The sequence below is a fragment of the Monopterus albus genome, unplaced genomic scaffold (genome assembly GCF_001952655.1).
Source record: "Monopterus albus unplaced genomic scaffold, M_albus_1.0 scaffold167.1, whole genome shotgun sequence".
Classification (NCBI taxonomy): Eukaryota; Metazoa; Chordata; class Actinopteri; order Synbranchiformes; family Synbranchidae; genus Monopterus; species Monopterus albus.
Genome location: NW_018128047.1, coordinates 654,002 through 666,237, shown reverse-complemented (window position 1 = coordinate 666,237; position 12,236 = coordinate 654,002). Strand labels below are relative to the sequence as shown.

General features: G+C 41.3%; 1 protein-coding gene across 5 annotated transcripts in view; it reads right to left on the bottom strand.

Moving 5' to 3' along the window:
• LOC109968994 (muscleblind-like protein 1) overlaps positions 1–12,236 on the bottom strand; it is an 83,124-nt gene that overhangs the window by 44,303 nt on the left and 26,585 nt on the right. The window lies entirely within an intron of this gene.

Sequence of the window (12,236 nt, the reverse complement as noted above, 5' to 3'; positions counted from 1 at the left end):
ATGGTGACAGACAACAACACAGCTGCAGAGTCTCTCTCTGATGGCTGAGCCTGATACCGCTGTAATCCAGTTATAGCCTTGTGAAGAATCACAATGTCCAACTGCAAAGCCCTGCAACATGCACTATAACAATAAAGGGATATTACAGACATTTTTCAATCTCGTGCGTTCCGAACAGACGAGTGACAGGGCTCCCTTTCATTTCTGTGCTCTCGTCCTCTCTTATTAGTTTCTCTCCATCCATCCACCATCTAGCTGCTGCTCCTTCCTCTCCATCTGTCCATCACTGTCTATGTTACACCATTTGATGTCGACGCATCCATCCATCATTCTTTTGCTGTCTTTCACTCTATTTCATGGCTGCGCAATCTCTTTTCCTCTCTGGATATAATCTGCTTGTTGACACCGCCCTGCTGTCTGTCTGTCTCAGCAGGGATCACATTCGACGCCTCATATTTAATGGCATGATGATGCAAATTATAGAAACAGGCATTTCTGTGACAAAATTGGCTTCTTCGGTCATTTCACAGCTATTTGTGTGCATGACTTCAGGGTGGAAAAAAGACAACAAATGGATTTTAAAGGCTGCTGTAAATACTGGGATTCAGAGTTGATGCATTAACTTTTGTAAAAGAAAGTGGAAAGAGGAAAAACACACTGAAAGCCACAAAAAAACATCCACTACATAACAGTCATGGAGGATCAATACTGCATGGAGACAAAGTGCTGCTAAACAGTGTGGTTTCTGTTAATTAGCACTTCTCTAATGATCTCAGTCTCTTTTTGTCCTCCTCCCATCTCCACTCCCTCACTTTCTGTCCTTCCCTCCCACTCCTGCACTTTGTTGCTCCCGTCCATTAAAACCCTGTTTTTCTTTGGCTTCATCACTTGTTCTGTCCTCTGACAAAGTCTGTTGATTCTGTCCTCCCAACCAATGTTGCATCTCTCAGCAGAGAAAACAAAGCAAGAGGAGGTATCTGACTTCTTTCCATATGCCTGATAAATGTCCCACTCCTGTGTTTGTGGCTGATGGCTCTCAAGGATGACATTTAATGAACCTCTCATCCAGCTCTGATTATTTTCTAATTAAAGGAGCGAGTGATGGGGGCAATGAGTAAATTCATGAATGCATGTTTATAACTGCAGGGGAAAAAATAAAACAACAAACAGGCTGATGACAGAAATCATACTCAGTCGAGCCTCGTTTACTGCACTCCCTCAGGAATGGAGGTCGTTTGGCAGAAATACGTTTGCAACACTTCAGCAAATTACAAATTTAAAAATCAAATCCTGCTCATAATATAAGATAAGAATGTCTCTGATGTAAATATTAAAATATTTTAAGTTGCATTAAAATGGTAAATGGTCTTATACATGTATAGCGCCTTTACAGCACACTCAAAGCACTTTCACATTTTTCAGCCATTCAAGCACTCAGGCATTCACGCACCAGTGACATCACCGGGAGCAACTGGGGGTTCAGTGTCTTGCTCAAGGACACTTCGACATGTTGACTGGACAAGCCTGGAATTGAACCGCTAATCTTCCGGGTAGGAAATGACCTGCTCTACCTCCTGAGCCACAGCTGCCCCAGTGTTTGAGCACGACTTACCTGTTAAATTATGTCTGCAAGCATAGTTTTCATTATGCTTGGTAAAGAGGAGGTTTAGTAGTCAAATTTTATCCCAATTACAGTCCGCACCTTACTCCATCTCTTAAATGTTCAGGCACATACTATTATTATTTCTGTTTGTTATTGTGTTTTTAAATGAATAATTGCTGCCTAGATTGTGTTTTCTGGCAACTAAGAACTTTCCTCACACAACATGCTGGATTTTCTACATACATATGAAGTTTGGTGAGCAAACAGTGTGCTGCAGGGTTGGCTGGACCACACAACGCTGAGAGTCAGTTTACACACTGGACTGATCAACGGCCTCTCATAGGACTAACACTCATGATGCTTTTCCACTACAGGAACTTACCAACCTGTAACCTGGAGCTTCCCATAACCTGAAAATGTCGGGCTAAAGGGATCGGTTCTGCTAGGTTTGGTTCCACAAACCTGTCCCTAAGGCAGACAGCAAAAACAAAAGGATAACCCAAGATAATGGGTACATTCAGTTATAGGTTAATAAATTCTCGTAGTATAAGAGGCCTAATAAACAGCCATCCATTCTCAAGCAAGTCATCCCTACAGCTCTAGTGTTGCCAATTAACCTAACCTTTGGACTGTAACACTCAAAAGAAACTCATGCTGATAAAGGGAGGACAAGCAAACAGATGTCAGGGACAGCTGGTTCTAGATTAGCTGCAAAGAGGGAGTGCTAATCATTGCGCCACCATAGCATGCCATGAAGTATGTTTAAGCCTTTTGTTTCCACATTGATCATTCAAATTTCCCCCGTCCCAATTTAATTTCTCTATTCCATTAACTATCATGAATTATTATGGCTGCTGTAACAGCACACATACTGTATATGTCCAATAACGCAGCAGTGAGAGGCTCTAGCTTCCTGATTGTTGTGGCCTGCAATACCAGGCACCAATGCCACTCTAACGTGATTCCCTAAATGAGGCGAATGCTCATGATTTCACAGAACTCTCTGTTATACTGAGATCAGTGTGTGTGTGTGTGTGTGTGTGGTTGACAGAGTGTTTGTGTGCTGTTGGTGACAGTGTGTGTTTATGTATGTTTGATAATCGCTTTATTTACAGACAAGGAATTTGTTTCTGGTATAGAACCAAGGCAGCCATCTGCGGCGCCAACTCACACCGATGGCTCTAACCATCAGGGGCGACTTGGGGTTCAGTGTCTTACCCAAGGACACTTCAAAATGTGGACTGCAGGCACCATGATTCAAACCTCCAACTTTCTAGTTGGGAGCCCCCTGCTCTACCCCCTGAACCACAGTCGGGCCTCTCCAAGGCAGACAGTGAAAACAAAAGCAAAACCCGGGATAATGGTTTATGTGTTCGGGGTTGAATGTGAAGGATTATGGTTCAGAAGCCTGACTGCATAGTGCCCGAACTCCTGAGATCAAATGAAGTGCACAAGGGTCAGTGACAGATAGAGGCAAGAGGAGGAAAGGCAAGACAGGGGCAGAGGGACTTAGGACAATGCCAAACGACAAAAGCAGGAGAACAGGTTGGCTGACGACTCACTTTCCTGGAGTGAATTAATGTTCCGTCGTGGCCACTCTCCAACTACTTCTCCCTCCACCTTACTTGTCTGCAGTCTAATTTAAATGCCTATCCTACCACGTCACTCTTAAAAAATTGCGTTAAAAATTTACAAATGATGTGTTTTAAAAGCAAAAATGGTGAGGTTAAAGAAGCACTGAAGAGGAAGGAGGAGGCAAAGTGATCGCGTACTTGAACAAGATGTGGAGGAGGGGCGAGACAGACTAACAGGGATGAGATCAGGCCATAAATGATTAGATATTCTGCTCACAACAGCAGGAGCAGCAGGAGTAGCAATAGCAATGGGACATCACAGCTCAGCATGCAGAGATGCTGATATTAACTTCAGACTGTCTAAATGTCTAGGGCCCTCCAGCCTGGTATGAAAACACACACAGATGTAACCAGTGCTTGAAAACTGAGGAGAGGAATTAGCATGGTGAGTGACAGAGGTTGAGGCACTATTAAAATTAAAGATGAGAGGATGAACGGTGTTAAAAGGTGAAAGAGAAACAACTGCATGTGTTGAGAGGCTATTCCTGAATGCCCTTGTAAGTACTAATGTGTGATGTGTCCATGCTGATGCAGCATGTTTAAAGATGGATGCATGTGTATGTGTGTCCGTGCTGAGGCAGCTTACCCACAGATGGATGTAGAAATGGTGGCCTCTCTCTGAGGACAGCGAGACATTTAGAAGAATCATTTCAAGGGAGGACTCACTCATGGATAGAGCCAGACAAAGTTAATAGCTGCTGGCTGTGTGTTCACTGCTCACATCATAGCAATGTGCTAATAAAAGCTTCTTTATAGGCTGAGTTACTGTATGATGATTAGTTAGGGACCAAAATATAGATCCTATAAATGGATCTGTACACCCACTTGCTACCGCTAATGTTTTTGACTGTGCACCAACAGCACCACTTACTAAAGCAGCTCAGGGGATACTCATGACATGCACTTAAATTTAAAAGTTTAATCAAACATGATCAAAAGTTTGGAAGCTGCTGTCACACCAAATTGTCAAACTGGTGTTCCTTTTGACCCATGCACTCATTTGGTCAAAATTATGATTAAATTTGAATATTCACAGATTTTCCTGAAGTGACAGCAGTCATATACAATATGTAAGTATTGTGAAGGCTCATGGCAGTCAGTGCTAGCATTAGCCAGCTAGGCTAATGCTTGCATCACAATGGGAGCTCCCGTATGTAAAGGGACATGCAGCCTTGTGTCTGATAATTCAGGACACAACTGAAGCTGATCAAAATGCTGTTGGGTATCAAGCCACACAATACAACATGGTCCAGTAAGAAGCACAGTCAGAAACATGAAGTCGACTTCTGGTTGTTAGATGGGGCAACAGCATCAACAGCACACTGTTGTGTAAACACAGAAACAGAGGTTTTAAGGAAAAATGGAGTTAGGACTGCTGACAGTGTTTTTAGATTTAGTTGGTTTAGTGTAGAAAGAGCCCAGACATGGACGACATGAATGACCCATGCAGATTCGAGTCTGAGCACAGTGAGGACAAGTAAGCAGTGCCCATTGGGAAGTATTATTAATTTCTTTCTTGAGTGGGCACAATAATAATAAAAAAAAGCCCAAGACAAACAAAAGTCTCTCCAAAATGTCATGAAAAAAGAAAAAGGATAACAAATCAGTGTGTGTGAAATGGAAATGAAAGTGTCTGGGATGCCTGGGAGAGAGAAAACAACAGGAGGGTGTAGGATGGGTTGAGCAGAGACAGATTAACAGAGGTAATGAGAGGATGAGAGCGAGGAGCATGACAGCAGAATACTGATACAGAGCAGATTAACACTGCTGGAATATGTTTCCCTTTCAAAGAGTTCTTATCCAATATACTGCATTGCTCTGTGCACTGCGCACTCACACTCACTCTCTCACACACACACACACACTCCTCTTGTACGGGCTCCGATCTCAGTTCACACTGCCTTACCTACTGTATTGTCCTCTTATCTCTTCCTCTTTGCTTTCCTCTTTCTCACACTCACTTGCACTCACATTTTCTATTTTATTTTATTTATTTTTTGTCTTTTCAAGGACTTTAGGTCGCTATACGTTCCCAGTGTTGTTTAGCTCGTGTCTGGGCGGCTATGTCTATGCAATGTGAAAACATATATCTGGTTGAGAATGTATATGAGTTGTATCCACAGATGTAAACATTACAAACGTACTCTATTTCTGAACATAGAGTACATTATTCAGTTTGCAAATGCTGCAGAGATGTTCTTTTCTCTCTTTTCACAATTTGAATCTTACATGAATTACTGACTGTGGGTACTTGAAGAACACATATAAAATACCTTTATTGCCTTTTCTTGCTTGTATGTGTGTAATGGATCATTACATAATAATGGCTGTGGTGGAGACCAACACCTCACTCCAGCATTTTGAAAAATTCAAACTGGTTTCAATGTTTTTTGGCATCTAGCGTGCAACTTTAAGAAAACTGTCGCTGGCTGTACTTTATAACAGATCTCACACACTTGAAGAGGCTGTTTAAGGTGATTATGGGGCATAATACACAATGATAGTAAGGAATGCCCTGTGCTCACTCATTCCCAAGGTCATGTGGCATCACTAGCATAAACATCCCCTTCAGGATCATGAAACACAAGTGACTAAGTGTTTTGCTAAACGGCCAACAAGCCCCAAAGCAGCCTCTGTCTGGACAACTGTACACCATCTGTTTTGTTGATCCAACCTTTGTATGACTCATACCTTTAAGCCACTGCAGGTGGACTCAATGTGAGATTAGCTTGTGGAGCACCATTAAGTTTGTCTCCATTTAATAACAGTCTGATTCCACACTGGGGGACCATCACATTTCAGTACTTCAACTATAAAGAGTGTTTTTTGAACTTTGTCTTTCCGTATCTTAGTCTTTGTTGAACTTAGTTCCATACACTTTGTTCCCAATTTCTTACCGAAATAAATCAAACCAATGGCTCTCTATCGCACACATTCTTTATGAGCTGCTTTAACTTCTCTGTTTGACTAGGTAATTAGCACAAATTAACACGTAATAATGCTAGATAACAACATAAAGTATCATATAACGTCTGATAGACTGGCAACCTGACAGACTGTACTGAATTTACCCCAGCTGCTAATTTCTAAACACCAGGCTGAATGTGACGAGCCAAGATACTTGTAATTCAGTGTAAACCCATTAGTGTTAGACAGACTGTAACTACTGTACATTAACTGCCCTCCAATAATGTGTCACATTTGCAAAAAAAAAAAAAATGCACTAGCTGTCACTGGCTCCCATTGTACAAGAATGAGAGGGAATGAGAGCAGTGTGAGATTTGTAGGATAAAACTCTTCCTCACAACCTGAGGCAACTACTTCAACCCATGATCTGATTCACATCTTGAAGCCACATGTTTAGTGATCACTGTTACATCAAATGTTCAGTAATTAAGTGAAGCTGTAGCTGAACATCCTTGTAGTTCAACCAATGAAAAGATATGCTGGAGCATTTCCAGCTTTCAACCTTTTGCTCATTTGTTTGAATTCAGTAAGATACATGTGTGTGAATGTTTTCTGTAACTTGCAGCATAAAAATATTCAGGGATTTTGTTATTACCCTACAGTAGGTGATTGGGTGGAGTCCAGGATGTAGTAAAGGCATCACATTCAAAGAAAAACTGAACTGTGGGGTGTGATTGAGGCTGAAACATGACAAGAACAACACAAATTAATTTACAGTATAATGAACCTAATGAAGTTAATGTAATGAATAAAGTTAGGAAAGACATGGGTAAATAGATAATGACAAAAAAAACACTCACCCATGAGATAAACAATAAAACATTTTGAATGCCAAAAGTCTATTGTACCTGGTTATATATTATATATATGTTTATATATTTAGTTTTTCGAGCAGCGGACTTGTATGCACTATGCATCTATCTACATGTCAGCAAAAATCTCTGGCTTTAGTTGTATTGATGAGGAGGAGGAGACAAGCTGCAGCAAAGAAGAAAAGGGCGTGGGTCCACCAAAATCAGCTTCTCCTCCATTTTCTTTGTTGCCTGTCAGGATTTGTGGAATTAGACACATCAAGGTGTCATCACAGAAAACCAAATGTCTATTTTATCATACTAATGCTCATGTTGAACAAGGAGCTCACTTTCATTATAAATAAACATTTTATGTTGTAAAAACCACGGCCTTATCCAAGCCTGATGCCCTCACTTGCACTCCAACCAGAACCTGTTGCTATCTTTTCATATAAAAGATTCAATACAATAGTTAAAACCAAGCCTATATTAACTTTTTCTTTCAAATGTCCAGCTTTAACTGACAAGAGAATGACAGAGAAACTGCATCCATGGTGTACATATAGATTTTATTGTCACTCTGATCGCACACCACTTCTCCTATGAACATAAAGTAATCACAACTAATTTATATCTTTTGAATTTTTTTCATGTACTGTAATGTTGTTTGCTTTGAAACAAAAAAACAAACAAACTGGTGAATCCTCAGCAGGCTTGTTAGACTGCATGTCTCTATTCACTGCTTAAAAATATTCAAAACAGGAAGAGAAATCTTTGTTCATAGGAAATTACCACTCCCATTCAAATCAAATTTCATTTCAAGTCCCCTTCTATCCTACTGTATCTATTCATAACGCAACAATATATTCACCATTGTAAAAATGAATTAACAATTGAGCAACAATCAGTAAAGATTAACAATGCCTCATTTTAGTAGTTCAGGGGGTTCTATAGGGATATATCAAATGAATCTAAAAACTCAGCTCCTGCTTTGGACACTTACAGTCGACTCCAATAGGGACAGATAGAGTAAGGATGGCAATCTTAAATGAGACAGTCAAGCCATTCTCAGACATTGTCAACAACGTCATCAGTAGCCAGTCCACCATACTGTAGTGGAGCCCCTCTGGCTGTTCAGTCCACTGCTTCCCATCACAGCACAATGTTTATTCTGTTTCATCCGCCTAAATACAACCAGATCTGCTTCTTATTCACTTACTGTGAAACCTGCTTTGTCTGCAGCTGCTAATAGCAACAACCTGTTGAATTTTTGTAGCAGGAGCCAAAAGGATAAGCACCTGTTGTTTGTTTCTCCCTTTCACATGAACTGGATGACACATATGAGTGTTTTATGATCTGCCACCTCCTTGGCTAAGGTTTGCTGAAATTAGGGAATCTAAAAATAATTGTTTACACTTGTGTTTACAGTCTGACTGTACAGGGGAGACAAGATGCAAGTGGCATCTCTAGTATGTCAAGGCCTTTGTGCAACCAGGAACCCAGTCTTATTTCCAGGAATTCACTACTGAGAAAGGACATCAGCTGTAAAATGAGATCTGACAGAGCATGGAGAGAAGGTTAGACACAAGTACATACAATAACATGCTAACGATATGAGTGAGAGCTAACGGATGCTAATTCACTCTTGCAAAGACATGTCCAGCTGAGTTTCAGCTCAAGCAATATATGGAAAATAAAAATATATATACTGTATAGATAGATAGATAGATGACAGAAAAAACAGGATTCCTGGTGACCTTTGACACAGGCACATCCACACACACGGTCAATGCTAATGTAAAAACAGTCTATTTAGGGCAAATAACCTCAGACTGGACACAACAGTTCAGTGCTCAAACTCATGCGAAACACATGAGGGAAAAAATCTACTTTGAGTTTTGTCTCAACACAACTTCAGATTGCTAAGTATCACTTCTTAGAAAAAGATAAAGAGGTAGTTTTAAGCATTTGAACAAACAAGTGGATGAGTAAATAAATGCTAAACTTGTGTCATGTGCCTTGACTGTGTCCTTACATCTTTGTAAGGTTGCTTTGCAGGTGGAGAGGGTCAGTCTCTCTGGAGCATCAGCCAGTCCTACAGAGTCTCTGCCTCTGACTCATTTCCTGTTTGCCTCTGTCACTCCATCCTGTGCTACGCCACCCATCAAATGGAACTTTCCACCACATTCACAGCTGGCGAGCACCTTGTTTTTGAGATAACACTGAATGACCGAATGAGGTTTATCAGAGGACAGGCAAAATAAACACATCTACATGTTCAGATCGACTGGTAAAGAGCTGTGGTTTAAAAAGAAAAAAAGATAAAGGACAAGATGCATGTATTAAATCTGAGAAATATCATTTGAATACATATAACAAGCTGGAAACACAATAGATATTCCTTTCTTCTCCTGCTGCTACAGAGCCATCCTTCCTTTGTCAGCCTGCATTCTATACGAATGAGGGGCAGGTGCTAGGACAAACTGTCCAAGAGTGCGAAGCCACATGTACCACAATCCATCCCGTTACTCCCTCTTCTTCTCTTCACATCGTCCGGCCTGTCCTTCCCCATCTCCTTGCCCCACTCTCCATGCCTAGCTATGTGTTATGAATTCATCTGCAGATAAAGCAGATCTATCATTCTGTCATGAAGGCAGGGAAGGGAGGTAGACTGTGGAATGCCCTGGCACTGAAAGCAGGGAAAGGCTGTGAGCATAGTGCTATACTTCGCCGCACATTCCCGGCTGTGCCTGCTCTCACCCTCTCCGGCTCGGTCTGCCAGCCTGTTTTCACGATCCATACAATGCCCCCTCAGCAGACCCCCCTATCCATCCCTGTCATACACACGCCAACCAACACCCCCACAGCCATCAGAGCTCCAACTAAGCAACCCAGAAATGTAATAACACATGGCTGGCTTAACGTGAAATCCCCCCAGTTATAAACCAAGGTAAGCTGTGGCTTGGACTGGCTTGACTGACTTCCAGCTCTGTCTCCAATTACACTAAACACCTTCTTACCAGTCAGATAGGAGACAAATTACAGGACATGTCCACAACCGAGTAGACAGAACTGTAGGTTTCAGAATCCATGTGCCCACTTGAGCCAATCTCCCCAGACTGAGTTAGCAGATAACGCCTAGCCAACATTTACAGCATCTGGCTAATGAGACAGCAGGCTAAAATACCACAGTGTGAGTCTGTGCCACATGTATGCGTATATTGTGTACAGCATGTGATGTATGCATATCTACATGCACATGAACTTGTCTTCATTCACAACATATATTACAAGCCAGTGTTCATGCTTGGCTTTCAGCCAGGGCACGTGCAGCCACAGCTGACCCTTTACACGCTCTCTCACTGCTGTTACTACAGTACATTACAAGTGTGACCAGATCTAAGTACTGTGTGTATGGGCTTGCACAACTATGCATCATTATCTCAGTATCCCATTTTAACTTCTTGTCTTTGTTGTCTTGTCACATCTTTCTCTGACTTTTACAGCAGTTGACACCCGATTTTGTCTCCTAGAAATGTAGTTTATATAGTAACAAACACTTTATGAGAAATGTACTGCAATGTGACCAAGACTTTTGTTTTTCTCAACTTGTCATTGTATGTGTCAAAATGAACAAGCATACTGTTTGTATATTGTCACTGGTTTTACCTACAGTGTCTGATGATGATGACTAAAGCATGCTTTATAACTTTATGGTGATGTTCGGGTAACTCAGCACTTTTGGTTAGGTGTTAGAGAAAGGCTTGTGGTTACCGATAATATGGAAAAAGCTGATTCTGACTGAAAGCGGGTGTAAAATTTGTGGCACTGCTGTCAGTGTAGCAGCTGTCAGTCATCTGAGACCTCGGCTGAGTTAAGAGTATGTTTGTTAATCGCATCGCTCAGCAGAGGAGAATGTGAAGAACTCTTACAGGCTTTCAGGTGAAACCACGCTTCAATTATTAAATGAAATAAAACATGATTTGATTGGCAGGAGACTACGTGACTGAAGTTCCTAAAAAGGTTTGCTGAACTCTTCAACCACATTAAAGTTTGGTTGCTGTAAACTTGCACGTTCTTCTATGCTTCCTTTCAGTTCACATGTGCGCAACAACCTTCAGGCAGCAGGTGCTAAGTGGAGGTGCATTCAAACGAACACTGCTGTCGCTGTGCTCATTTACATCATCGGTGTTAGTACACACACTGTACTTACGACTGTTGAAAAATTGCGTTGCCTCAGTATTTTACATTTCTGATGGTGATTTGCGACAGGTTTAGTAAATATCTCGAAAGATGTTTACTATTTAGCCACGCTAGTAGTTTGGTCCTTGGAGATGTTCGTCTTTCTGTCGCTCCACCACCATGGCCAGACTGAAATATCTCCTCTACAGAATGAACCATCATTACATTTTGTACGAATATTCATGGTCCCCAGATGATAAATCCTACTGACTTTGATGAGCCCCTGACTTTTCCTCTAGCATCACAATAAGTTTGAAGTTTGTGATTTTTGGCTCCACAGCTACTGGACTGACTGCTGTGAAATCTGTCCACATCTTTGTGAAATACCTGCCTTAGTTTTACTTTGTGTGCTTCACTCTCATAGCAAATGGTTAATCAGTGGTAAACATTATACCTGTATACTGAACATCATCTCAGAGCTGTTAGCGTGACTGTGGGCTCCTGTCCCATCAGCAGTGTATATGAATGGAATTCATAGGAGACAGGGTTGGCTGACACATACTGTGACAACAATTGCTTCTGACATAAAAATCAAACTCACTAGGAATAATTATTGAAATTTTGATCGGAACTAAGCTCACTTTGGTTACAGTCGGCTGGTGCTACATTTTAATCAGCTCAGTTATTAAGCACCAGGTAAAGAAATCTGCCACAGTGAGTGCGGCGCTCTGTAATGAATCCCTTAATAAATATATTTTTATTTTTGCTTTCTTTCTTGCATTTTCTTCTTGACCGGGTCCATTCTATGTCTCTCCCTCTTTCTATATTCTCTTCTGTTTCTCTTCCTATTCGTCTCTGAGGGAGAGAGGAACTGTGTAGTGGGAGTGTGTTGTCTCAGTGCCAGGTCAAAAATAGACAGTAAATTACAGAGCCTTCTGAGAACACCCCACTGTGCTGCATGGCCTCAAATAACACACACAGACTCGCATGAAAACATGGAATACACAGCATGCTGCCCTATTTCTATAGTTCACCTTCAGCCTGTTGAAACACTGAAAC